Source organism: Balearica regulorum, chromosome 2 (assembly GCF_011004875.1).
Source record: "Balearica regulorum gibbericeps isolate bBalReg1 chromosome 2, bBalReg1.pri, whole genome shotgun sequence".
Taxonomy (NCBI): Eukaryota; Metazoa; Chordata; class Aves; order Gruiformes; family Gruidae; genus Balearica; species Balearica regulorum.
This window is the reverse complement of record NC_046185.1, coordinates 30457927-30470399: the sequence shown is the minus strand read 5'-3', so window position 1 is coordinate 30470399 and position 12473 is coordinate 30457927. Positions and strand designations below refer to the sequence as shown.

The 12473-nt window shown below is 37.8% G+C and overlaps 2 protein-coding genes across 10 annotated transcripts in view; one reads left to right on the top strand and one right to left on the bottom strand.

Moving 5' to 3' along the window:
- Positions 1 to 12473, top strand: part of RALYL (RALY RNA binding protein like) — a 404493-nt gene that overhangs the window by 108231 nt on the left and 283789 nt on the right. The window lies entirely within an intron of this gene.
- The window catches only part of RBIS (ribosomal biogenesis factor), a 424391-nt gene continuing 421060 nt past the window's right edge, over positions 9143 to 12473 (bottom strand). The window contains exon 4 of the mRNA XM_075743815.1: positions 9143 to 9153. The gene's annotated coding sequence lies outside the window, so the exon portion shown is untranslated. The remainder of the gene's footprint in view (positions 9154 to 12473) is intronic.

Sequence of the window (12473 nt, the reverse complement as noted above, 5' to 3'; positions counted from 1 at the left end):
CTTTTATTTCTCAAATTCAAGGAAATGTAGATACTCCAATTTTGAACGTCGCACTCATTTGACTTATTTTAATTTTAGATCTCTTCAGATGATAGCTTTTATGTGATTACAACAGAACTTATAAGATTTTCACATTAAGCTTTGAGATGAACATGTAAGAGACGCACTACTCAGTTACAAAGTGGTGTAAACTCACTGCAGTGTGTGTGAAATAGGCTTTTCTGATGGATCCCTTCCCTTGTTGCTTCTGCTTCAGGGGTGACACAGTAACGCTGAGCTTCTCTGGTTTCCTGCTGTGGTAGCTCTGCATGAACGGTGCTGGATGAGCAAGTGTTGCCCTACTCTCTGATTTGGCGAAATAGAAGGTACTGCCAAACCTGAAGCTGGTCTGTAAGCTCAGAGACCTGTACCCCCCCGTGTCTGTAGGGCATTCAGAGCAGAGCTGCCTTTGGAATTCAGCTGTTTTGCTTCTGGCCAGCTCTAAAAGTGGGACACAGGACCTCTATGTGTCCAAGGATTAACTTTTTCTGTGCCTTCATCATCTTCAGGGCTATGCTTCATAGGATGAATTTAAATTCCCAGTGTTAAGCACTAATTTAAACCAGAATGTAATAAATCTTACCGTAAATAATTGATTTTAAAATTTTTATAGTCTTGGTTATTTTTCTTAAGCAGATATTAGAAAAACCTTTCTGTTTTAAAACAACATATTGTAGAATAGTACAGTGCTGGAACTGGTTTCAAATGACCAGGAAAAGGTAATGTACTGTAGTTGGAATAAACACTTTCACCTGAAGAAGTTATTCTTTCATCACATTGCACCTATACTGAAAATAAAAATATACAAGCTGAAGCTTTCACGTGCCACCACATGCATACACACGTGTGCACACACATGCATATATGTACACCATATATATTTTTCAGATTTAAAATATCAGCACGGACTCCACTGAAAATCCAAAGTTATAAGTGTTGCAGTCAGCTCAGAGATCAGGGCCATTGCTTAAATCTTTTTGGAGTACACTGATATTTTCCCAGAACACTGTCCTTACTCTTCTGGCAGTGGTATAGATGCATATAAAATGTACTAAGTTGGCATTTCCAGTGTTTCAGTAAAAAAAAATAATATTTTTTGTCTTTGTAACTAAGGCAGAAGCACTTGACCTGCGCTATTTTAGGTGGAATTTCTGAAGACCTTTTTAATATGTAGTTACTTCAACAATGTAATATCTTTAAAAAAAAAAAACAAAAACACAAAAACCCCAACTTACTTTAAGCAGAGTTGGATGTTAATATATATCTTAATCAATTCCACCTAGCCATGTTCTTGTGGAATACTAACATGTATCATTCTGCTGCTGCATCAAAGTCCTTCTTAGAGAAAACTGTCTCATCTTTTTGGAACATTTGAATAACACAAACCGTTATGCAAAATACATACAGATTCAATCTGTTGCAGAATATACTGTTATGGACAGGAGCAAACACTTTACCTGTCTCAAAAATGGGCCAAGTATTTAACTTTTTGATAACTATAGGTTATCAGATTTCACTTTCATTTGTTGATGTGTTTTGCTGTGGTGTGCATTCTGGAGAGAAAATTGAGATTAATGAAAATAGGTCAGATATTCAGAAAATGTGAAATAGCAAGGGAAGAGATGCTGGGTTTCACTTTGGTGAACAGAAATGTGTATGATGCACTTAAAGCAAATAATTTAGCTCACAAATAATATGAATTAGAAAAATGAATAAATGCACTGGAATTATAATGTTTAGTAAAGAACTTCACGTGTACAGTTATTTTTAAAAAACTTACATAGAATAAATATTAGTCTGTTCAGCATGTGTTTCTGAAGAAAAAGACAACAGAAACAAAATAACACAAACAATATTTTGAAGGCCCTTGAGCCTTTAGTTTCTAAATTTTCTCATCTATAGAATCACAGAATCATAGAATTATTTAAGTTGGAAAAGACCTTTAAGATCATCAAGTCCATCTGTTAACCTAGCACTACAAAGTCCAACCATTAAACCATGTCCCCAAGCGCCATGTCAACATATCTTTTACCTCCAGGGATGGTAACTCCACCACTTCCCTGGGCAGCCTGTTCCAATGCTTGACAACCCTTTCAGTGAAGAAATTTTTCCTAATATTCAATCTAAACCTCCCCTGGTGCAACTTGATGCCATTTCCTCTTGTTCTGTCACTTGTTATTTGGGAGAAGAGACCAACACCCCTCTGGCTACAACCTCCTTTCAGGTTGTTGTAGAGAGCAATAACGTCTGCCCTCAGACTCCTTTTCTCCAGGATAAACAGCCCCAGTTCCCTCAACCGCTCCTCATAAGACTTGTGCTCTAGACCCTTCACCAGCTTCATTGCTCTTCTCTGGACATGCTCCAGCACCTCCATGTCTTTCTTGCAGTGAGGGGCCCAAAACCGAACACAGCACTCGAGGTGTGGCCTCACCAGTGCTGAGTACAGGGGGATGATCGCTTCCCTAGTCCTGCTGGCCACACTGTTTCTGATACAAGCCAGGATGCTGTTGGCCTTCTTGGCCACCTGGGCACACTGCTGGCTCATATTCAGCCGGCTGTCGACCAATGCCTCCAGGTCCTTTTCCACCAGGCAGCTTTCCAGTCACTCTTCCCCAAGCCTGTAGTGTTGAATGGGGTTGTTGTGACCCAGGTGCAGGACCTGGCACTGAGCCTTGTTGAACCCCGTTCAGTTGGCCTTGGCCCATTGATCCAGCCCGTCCAGATCCCTCTGCAGAGCCTTCCTGCCCTCCAGCAGATCAACACTCCTGCCCAGGTTGGTGTCATCACATAAATATATGTGTGTGTGTATGACAGAACAAAATATTGTGCATCCTTTTCTCATAACTTAAACAGCAGTAATTCCAGCCGCTTAAACTGATAGAAATGACAAGATTTTTTTATTTTTACTGTGTCTTTCAGTCTTGTCAGATTTTAAAGGAAAATCTCCTAATTTTTATTCATCCAAATGACTTTCTGTTCTCCTTTAAAAATTCATAGAATATTTAAAACAAACAAACAAACAAACAAACAAACAAACCCAAAACCTTGAGTGGATGCAATTTTCTTTTGGTGGATTAACAATCTTTTTAATAAAAAATTACTTTTATTTTTTCCTAATCTTAACAAAATTAGGCTCAGGATTTATTATTAATGTTTAATTTATATAATAAACCTCTAATTTTTTTAAAAAACTCTAGGGTGCTAGGATATGATTTCTTAATATTTTTTCTACTTCTAGTTATTAGTTAGATTTGATCTTGGCTATATGTCACTTTAACCAATATAAAATATAACAAAAGCTAGGTATCTGTGTCATTGGCAGCCTATTCCAATTCCATTCGTATTTGGTGACTGGATTCCAATGTCCTGTTTATGCATAAAATTCCTTGTGATTGCCACTTAGATGTTAAGTTATTCAGATCTAGTTAGGTGGTTCATGTCAAAAATAATGCTAGTACTGTGCAAACAGCATAAATAATCTTTACTTACTTGTAAATATCCATTTTTGCTTATCAGCTGGTATATACCTTCTTGTATTTAAACCTATCTTATATTGTCCAGCACACAATGTTGGTCTACTCTGGTAATAATAATGACTTTAATGGGAGAAAATAAAGAAAAAAAAACCCTCCAGAGAAACATATGATATTATAATTATCTTCACTTACTGAAGTCTCTAGTTCTTTAAAGAAGGAGAAGGTTTTCATGGAATATAACTATTAAAGTAACTCCAGTGGGATGCCACTAGTTTGAAGAATTCATGTCAAGAAAATATTTTTTTTTTGGCTTTGCTCTAGGATGATGCCGTGCACAATTATTATTTTTTTTTTTTTTTTTTTTTTAATGTTCAACTTGAATAAGATGGTTGAGAAGCAACTTGGAGCTATATGATCAAAAAGGAGTGAGGTCAGCATTCTTTGGCTTGGATACCAATATACCCTATGGTTCATGCAATAAGGAATTGTGGGAAAGCATGTGTAGCTTATCGTTTTGTGCTTCGGGTAGCAACCCATATGTGCTGGAGAGGGTTTTATTCTCATGCTTTTAGCCTTTCTTGCTGTGATATCTCTCACTACACTGCAGAGTTCTTCATGCTAGTCTATCTCCCCTGCACTTTATCCTGTGACTGCCTTCATTCTCATATTCCCAGCCGGAAGGTGGAAAGCTTTGCTTGGGCAAATCTGTGTTAGGAAGAAAGTGTTCTGGCAGCAGCCTGGAATTGAAAGATACACATACGTGTGTATGTGTATATAAATATATATGTGTGTATGCACATATATATGTATGTATTTTAATACTTGTCGTTCCTGCAGCAGTTGACTCATGGATAGGCAGAAGGTAGAAGGCAGAACTTAGAATAGATGAGAATCAGTGGTTTAAGGAATTGGCCAGGAACTAGAGTAACTAAGGATGCAACTGAGCCATAACCTCCTTAATTTTGGGTAGTTTAGGGATAAAATGACTAATTGCTGTCTGGAACTAAACCGTTTCTTGGAAGCTGCTATTAATATCGTTTAAAAAACATGATTGTAAAAGTTTCCATATTATCTGTAAATGCCTGGCTTTTAAAAAATACAACAGTACTTTCAGTGAATAGTGCCATGACTTTGGGAAAGCTGTTGCAGCTGAAGTTTAGAGGACCTAAAAGTTATATATACTTTCTGCTTATCTCAGCATGCAAAAATCAATGTAAGCACATAGAATGGGCATAATAGAGAACTTTGTAATCAACAGACTTTGTCGCTGGATTTCAGTTTGTAAGACCTGGCAGGCACAAAGGGGTACAGAGGTTTTTTAAGTTATATGACAGAGAAATTCACATAGATCCATACTTCACACATTAAATCAAGGATCTACTACAGCTACTGAGTTTTCCAGTTGAAGGAATAGCTTCTTAGGAATCCCCTAGGGATTTTAAAAGAATTTTTGCATGCAATTTTTCCTGCTACACCAGATGTGATGCATGTTTCAGTGCTGTGCATCTCTCCATATATGAAGAAATATTGGATAAAATTCTGATACTATTGAAGTTGATGGGAAGTATCCTACTGGTAAAGGTTTCCATCTCTTTAGTCTGTATTGAAGAAAAAGAAGCCAGTGAACCAAATTGTTTGACATTTTCATCTTTGGAACTCCAAGCAGTACATTAACGTGCCTTGTTTGACAAGTTTCTTACTCTCTTTTAAAATAAGTCTCCAGAGCTCGAGCCGTGCCCTTTTAGGAGTACGGGATCAGCCTTAAAGAACACAAAATTCATGGCTGCAGCACTGGTAAAACAAAAAGTAGCTGAGATTTTGGTCCTAAGAAGAACGCCTTTTAACTGCAGTGTCCATATCAATCAGTCTCTGTGCTAAAGTGAACAAGTATTCAGTTATTTCCCATTCCACACTGCAAATAGCCCAAATCCCCAATTTATTGATAGCCATTGGCTGACTTCCCTGTCGTCTAACGTTGGGTTTATATCTTTCACCAACTGTTTTCTCATGATCCTTCTCCTAAAAACGAAACCTTCCACTGCAAATGTTATTTGCATCCCCAGCTTTCCTCTACAGAAAAGCAGATAAGATCTGACTGCAAACAATGGCTTGTCACTTATTGTCTCTCAGCTTCCTTATAAATATACTGAAGGGCATCGCAGAAAGTGGGGAGTGTGCTGTCCTCATAACTTGCCAGTGTTCTTGCTGGAGGCATAGTAAGGTCTGCAATATATTTAGGCCACCAGTCTGAGGACAGCTACTTTCAAAAAAAACTTTACAATAATTCTGAGGCTAGGAAAACTGATGGGATATGATAGCCATGAAAATTTTCCCTCTTCCCAATGAAATATCACAGATTAGGTTTTAATTAATGCTGATATTTACTAGGCAAAAAAAATCTGGCTAGCATTATAAAATTCTTACTACATGGATGGCCTTATCTGATAAGGTGTGGTTGCAAATTTACTGTGTTTGAAAACAGAAAGCCTGCTCTAGAAGCTGTTTGGCATGCATAGACAGCTTTACTCTCCATGTTGGTGTTCTGGTCCAAAATATAACTAAGCAGCAGGATCAATGACATCCCAGACTTTACAAATACTTGGGCTCTTCATTCTTCTAATGCTTGAGAGATTAGATTCTAGTTTTCAGTAATATCAAATAACGCATAAAATAGCAATGATCTAATTTTTCCTTACTCAAATTAGCTATAGAGTTGTTATAGAAAACACGTATTAGGTAAACACAAGAGCATTAGCGAAGTTCATAGACAAAATGTATCTTCAGAAAGCACTATTTCCATGATTATAAAGGTTTTCTATTTCACAATTTATTATATCGTAAGTTTTCAATTTACCAACCCCATACATCATCCATAGAGACGAACAGAGAGAATGCATTAACAAGGCAGATCACCCTGAAATGGATAGAATTGGCAACATCTGTACGCTTAAATTTTCAGTGATACTGAATTTATGATTTATTGCATGACTCATACATAATTTATTTGAGTCCTTAGTGAATAATAAAATCTAAGAAGTTAAAATGTACATTAGAAGAATTACCAGTTCACTTTAATGCATCTCAAAATCAGTGGTCTCCCAGTGAATCATAGGTTTTCCAGTACATATGATTGGAAAAATAGTTGTTATGGATCTTCTGAAACTACAGTTGATGAGACAAGACATTTTTATATATATATGGTTTTAAATCTTCTAAACCATGAAATACTCAGTGACTGTGATATTTAAGTGGTGTGTTTTACTGTGGATCAGTATAAGATCAAATTATTTTTAGAAAGCCTAGAAATAAAGTTTAGTAAAATCATTATTAAACTTGAATGCAGAGGTAGAATATCATTGTCACTGCTGAAATTTGTTTCACTATGGCAGCCCTGAGATCAAGAGAGTGGCAGTTCAGAATTTGCTCTTTTTTAAATACTCATAGCTTTGCAGGAAATCAGAGCAAATAAATTAACATCTCCTGTTTTGAATTACTCACCTATATGTATGGATAGAAGATTTCTGCCCTGAAGGGTTTTACGGCACATGAGTCATTCATGTGAAGTGTTGGGGGGGAGAAGGAGAGTGTTTCAGAAGGGGAAAGTGTTTTGTGTTGAAGCACTCTCATAAATGGATTACACTGTTATCCGCTTGATAGTGGTCTTTGTTTCTAAGGTAATTTAATTTGGTATTCTAATCCTTTCAGGTGTTGATGTTTGCTTTGCCTTATTGAATCTGGAATGGAATTTTTGTATGCTTTCTTGATTTTTCTAGCCATTAAAGCAGTCTGTGCCAGTGAACTGGCATAAAACTAGTGTTATCCTTCCATGCTGTGCCTTGTGTATTCCCGTGAAGCTCAGCAGATGCCTTTCCTACCTTTCCTCCTTTGGAGTCCCAGAGAAAGAGTACTCCACTCCGGCTTTGGCCAGCACTGACAGCTAACTTCTACCATCTCAGCAGAGGGAGCAGAGACATATTTCAATTTTGTGTATGTAATGTTAATTCTACCCAAATGTCTCAAAAGTGGGGGGTAAAAGTTCCTAAAATTCACTTCAAATAAATATGTTAATCCATAGATATCTCTAATAAGATATATTACAAAATACCTCCTTAATGCTAGAAAGGAATGTTTTGGCATATGATTGTTATTTGTATCTGGTACTGAACAATTTCATAGTCTTTTTGTGTTTAAAATCCTCGTTTCCGAACAGCATTATTTACAAAGGACACTATGTGAATTTTTCTTAAATGTATCTGTAGTGAATATTAACATACGTATAGGAAGACTCCTTATCCTTTCAGCATTCTGAGAAAGACAAGTAAGAGTGGGAAAATAAGACCTGAAAAAATTAAGTGACTTGCTTTATGAAAATCTTTGTTCTGAAAACTGAGTTTAGATGTCCCAAGCCTGAGATGTCTTATGCAGAAACCTGTCCTCTTTCTCCAGAATAAAGCAAACTGCTGCATGTACTTCAGCTTCAAATTGCAACACTAATCAGTGAACAACTTTCATAGATTAGTACTCTAAATGTATACAAAAGTGTTAACTTCTTTGCTTTGCTACAGTTGAGTCAGATGCAAATAGTACGTAGTTCAAAATTGAAAAATTCTTCTCCAGTGTGCCTTTGTAGTAAGTAATGTTATATATCTACACCTTCATTAGTGTTTTCTAGAAGAATACCTGTTTCTAAGAGACTTTTATCACAGGTATACTACTCTACAAAAATTAAGATTTATGCTTTTATTATTGAGATAGAAATGTACTTTTACTTAGCAGTCCAATTTATGAAGAAAAGCTGTTTTTTCACTCTGTAAAATGGGGAAAAAAGGAAGAAAAAAATATTGCTGCATAAACTGTCTCAAGTATGTGGTCTTACACAACAAAACTTGAATGACTTATTCCCATTAAAGTTATCAGATTGCCCATGCACTAATGTTGTTAATCAGTAACACAGAGGAATGAACTAATTGTTTACTACCAATGCAGAACTTTGATCTAAGACACCAATTTCCCCACATTTCTGAAAGTTAGTGCTATTGCTGAATTTTTAATTCACAACCTCTCTCTCCTCTTCACATTTTTGTGGATAAGTGGTTAAAATGAACTAAATTCAGAATAAGTCAGCAGCTGGCTTAGAAAGCAGATGCTAGTTGATGACAGTGCTGGCTTGTCACTGATATCCAGGCAAATCAACCAAGCATTTTAGTAGTATCTATTTTATAGACAGGATTTGCTTAAACAGGAAAATAAAAAAACCTCCATTCCCACAGTGAAATGACCAGCTATGATACATAATAAGTGATTTATTTTTTTTTGCCTGGCCCTTAAGAGCTGAAAAATTCTTGTTAGGTAAGTGCCGTCATAACACCAGCCCTGCGTTCAATGCATTTTCTTGACTTTCATACTTTATTCTAATTGAATTGCAGCTTATTATAGCTATTTTAAGGATCAATACTCCTTCACGGGGGCAGGATGAATAAGAATCAATCTGAACACTTCAGATCCTTCGTCAGGAATTGCTTCAAATAGCAGCCCTTTCTCTGCAGTAATCTGTGCAATTCTGTTAGCAGCATCAGTCACTGACAACAAGACACCTGAACTGTGTTTCTTTTCCTGTTCATTGGGATCTTTCATTGTTACAGAGACTGATACTCTTTCTTATAAGGTTAGAAAAGATCCATAATAGCTTTTATACCATTATATTTGAAACTCTAGACTTCATTAAAACACTCTTCAGCTCCTTCACTTCCAGCCTCCTTGCTGCTTATGAATTATTCAGGGTAGATTTCACTTGAGGTAAATAGTTTGATTTGAAGGTTTTTGTATCTGGATTTAGATGCATCGAGAAGTGTTAAACGCTCAGAATTTTAAGTGAGGAGAATTGCAGAGGCTCAGCTATTAAGATGGAAGACATTTGCCGTTAGTGCTCTGGGGCTGCCATTGAGATCTCGGCGCGGTGCTATTTGTCATTCTGAAGTAGGTAGGCATTATGATGCCTGGAGTATAAATCAGCCTTTACATGGTGTCGAGTCCTGAAGCACTTTGAACACTCTAATCCACTTCTGAGTTAACAGAACATTTTTGGTTTTACAAGCTTTAAAGTTTCCCTTTTTATTTAACCCTGTCATCATGTTATTAATCATCATTATTTTTTAGAATTTTATATACCTCCCCAAATACAGTTCTTAATGTTTTGCTTCAAAGTTGTGGCGATGTCACTGAGATTAGCTTTAGCTTCAATCATCTAGAAGAGATGCAGTTTCAGCAAAATTAATTTTATTAATCCTCCCCACATAAAGAGGAATATTGGCTTTCCCCAATAGCAGCCTAGGCAGGCCAGCGTTATTCGGCTGCTCTACCAGAGGATGCTGTCTATGCTTTGTCTCTTTTGCCCACTTCTGCGTACTGTCATGCTAGTGTTACCTCCTGGACAAGGCTGAAATGGAAGAGTAACAGTTTCCATATGGCTGTTTTAACCTTAGCTCCGCAGTCCAGTAGTCAGTATTGGCTCAGCACAGCGAAGCAAACTCTTTTAAATGCTGATTACCTTCTTTAATCTGGGCAGCAAGCCCCCGCTTACAAACGGTCAGTTCAGAAACTATACATGCTGTAGGATGTCAGCTCATTGAAGCTCAGTTTCTGTTCTTGCACTGGCTGACTAAATGTTTTAACCATCAGAGAGCACTTTGTTTATTGCATATTGCTATACATAATATTATATAGACTTTAGTCGGATAGTACAATTGTACAGTCAGTTGAACTTAGAGTGGTTATACCGGTGGAATTGTTAGCATTAATGAAGTCCTTTAAAATCACTTTATTTTCCAGCCGGGCAGCACAGTCTGCGTGCACTGGCTGCATGCCTTCAATTCCTAATATGCAGCGCAGGAGTCAGCGTTATGAAGCAGCCAGCTACTCCCCGTGCCCTGACCGTAACCCCAGTTCAGCTGGATGTGTCAGCACCAACCTCCTCCTGTGAGATGCACTGAAACCTGTGCAACCTGCAACCCTGGTGCAGCGGTGTCAGGAACGCTCTGCCATGCCAGTCAGCTTGGGTGGGGGGAGAAGAACTCGCTCAGTTCAAGGTGTTACCACTCACTTTGGAGCAACCCACGTTACACTTTCAATTCTTTAGCCTGTGGAATAGAGACTCCTGAAAAGGCAGGAGATCATTGAGGACAGCATTGTCAGAATTATCTATTTGTGTACTTATTTAAAGCTGCTTGCTAACTTTCATACTGTGGAACATAAATGTTCCAGATCTAATTAATCTAAATGATTGTAACTAAAAGCTAAGTCACTGCTATCTGCTAAAAAGCTTCTTTTCCTACACAGCCACTTAAAGTTGTTGTTTTCATTAAAGTACTCATGCTCAGTAAGGAAGTATAATAGTTCAGCGGCAGAGTGATTGCTTATGTTAGCAGTAGCACACTGAAGTTCTATGACCTCTCATTAATCTGCACTTTGATAAGGTCCTGGAGTGGTAGGATTAATGACATTCAACTGTAAATTATTCAAATCCCCGCCTGTGCACTGAGTAGCTCTTTGGAGAAACACGTAAGTGATACTGAATCTTTTACTGCCTTAGAGAATAACTACAGTGGTCCAGAGACAGAAATTTGCTCATCTGTATTGTGGGTCATGTGAATCTGCTTAATGGTAGGCAGCCTTCCTTTTTTTTTTTTTTTTATTTTTCTGCATGTGATTTCACTTCTAAAAGTATTCTACTCATACAAAGGTTGCTTTTCCTATTCCCCCATCCTCTTCACTTCAGCTTTTGGGCCCCATACAACATGCTGAGAGCTGAGTACTTAGACTAGCTTGGTCACATTAACTTCATTTGGTCCACAAGGCTTTCCTGGCGGCTTATGTTTCCCTTGTGCCACGTCAGCCTCATCAAATCCTATTTTTCCTCTTGGCTCCTTTCTGTCAGCCTGCATTCTTCTAAGCGTTGTCTCTTCAGCCATATCTCATCCCATGCAGTGCTTTCAATTCTTTTTACCAGCATTACCTCCCCTGTGAGGATTATAAACCCTGCTCCTGGTGCAGCAAAACTATGTGGATTTCATGGCCAGGACAACCTTTCTCTATGGAAAAGAAAAATGCGCGTGTCCCTCTCACGTTTTAAGATCTTTTCCAGAAATTCATGGACCTGAATGTCACAGGGACTATTAGTATTTCTGGTACAGTCCTACATAACAGCTCACAGAATTACTTCCTCAGTCATCCCTCTATCCAGCTGAGTAAGCTGTGATTAAAAGGTATCCTAGATCAATTTACAGGAAACAATACATCTAGCAATGGAGAGTTTTCCACATCCTTTAACCTTCATTGATTAAATGTTTATCAAGTGTTCAGCTGGGAGTCTAACTCCTACTCATGACTTTCATAGCTGTTTCTTAGACATAAGAAAAATAATCTAGTTTCAAGTACCACTCCTCTGTGTACTGCTGTGTACCATATTCATGTCACTTGGAAATTTTTGTCAGGTCAAAAGCAAATCCTTATGTATGACAAGTTAATCCCTTTCAAATTTTCCATATTTTAAGTAAGTGTAGAAACTGGATACATTACAGACCGTTGTCTCAGTGTTGTACATGGAGTCATCATGCCTGAAAATTTCTGTTCTCTGTATTGAGGAATTGTGTTAAGCGCTGTTGCAGTAGCTTTCCATTGAGACTTAATGTTCGATAGAGGAAACCTCAAGTAAAGGCAATAGGAAATATTGTCGGAAGGTGAACTTCCTGCACTGGGGTGCAGGGGTAAGCAACACCAGCCAACAGAACTCCCCGGTTAAGGAGTGTTTTCTCCTCAGCACAGTACCATGCCCAAGTTCTACTGATAATTTCTACTGATAGGACTTGTCCTTTAACTTGGTTGAGTATGGCCCTAAGGCTGCTGTGCTGTTCTAGGTGTGAGTAAGTACCGCTGCACGAAAACGGATGGCTCTCCAGGGAC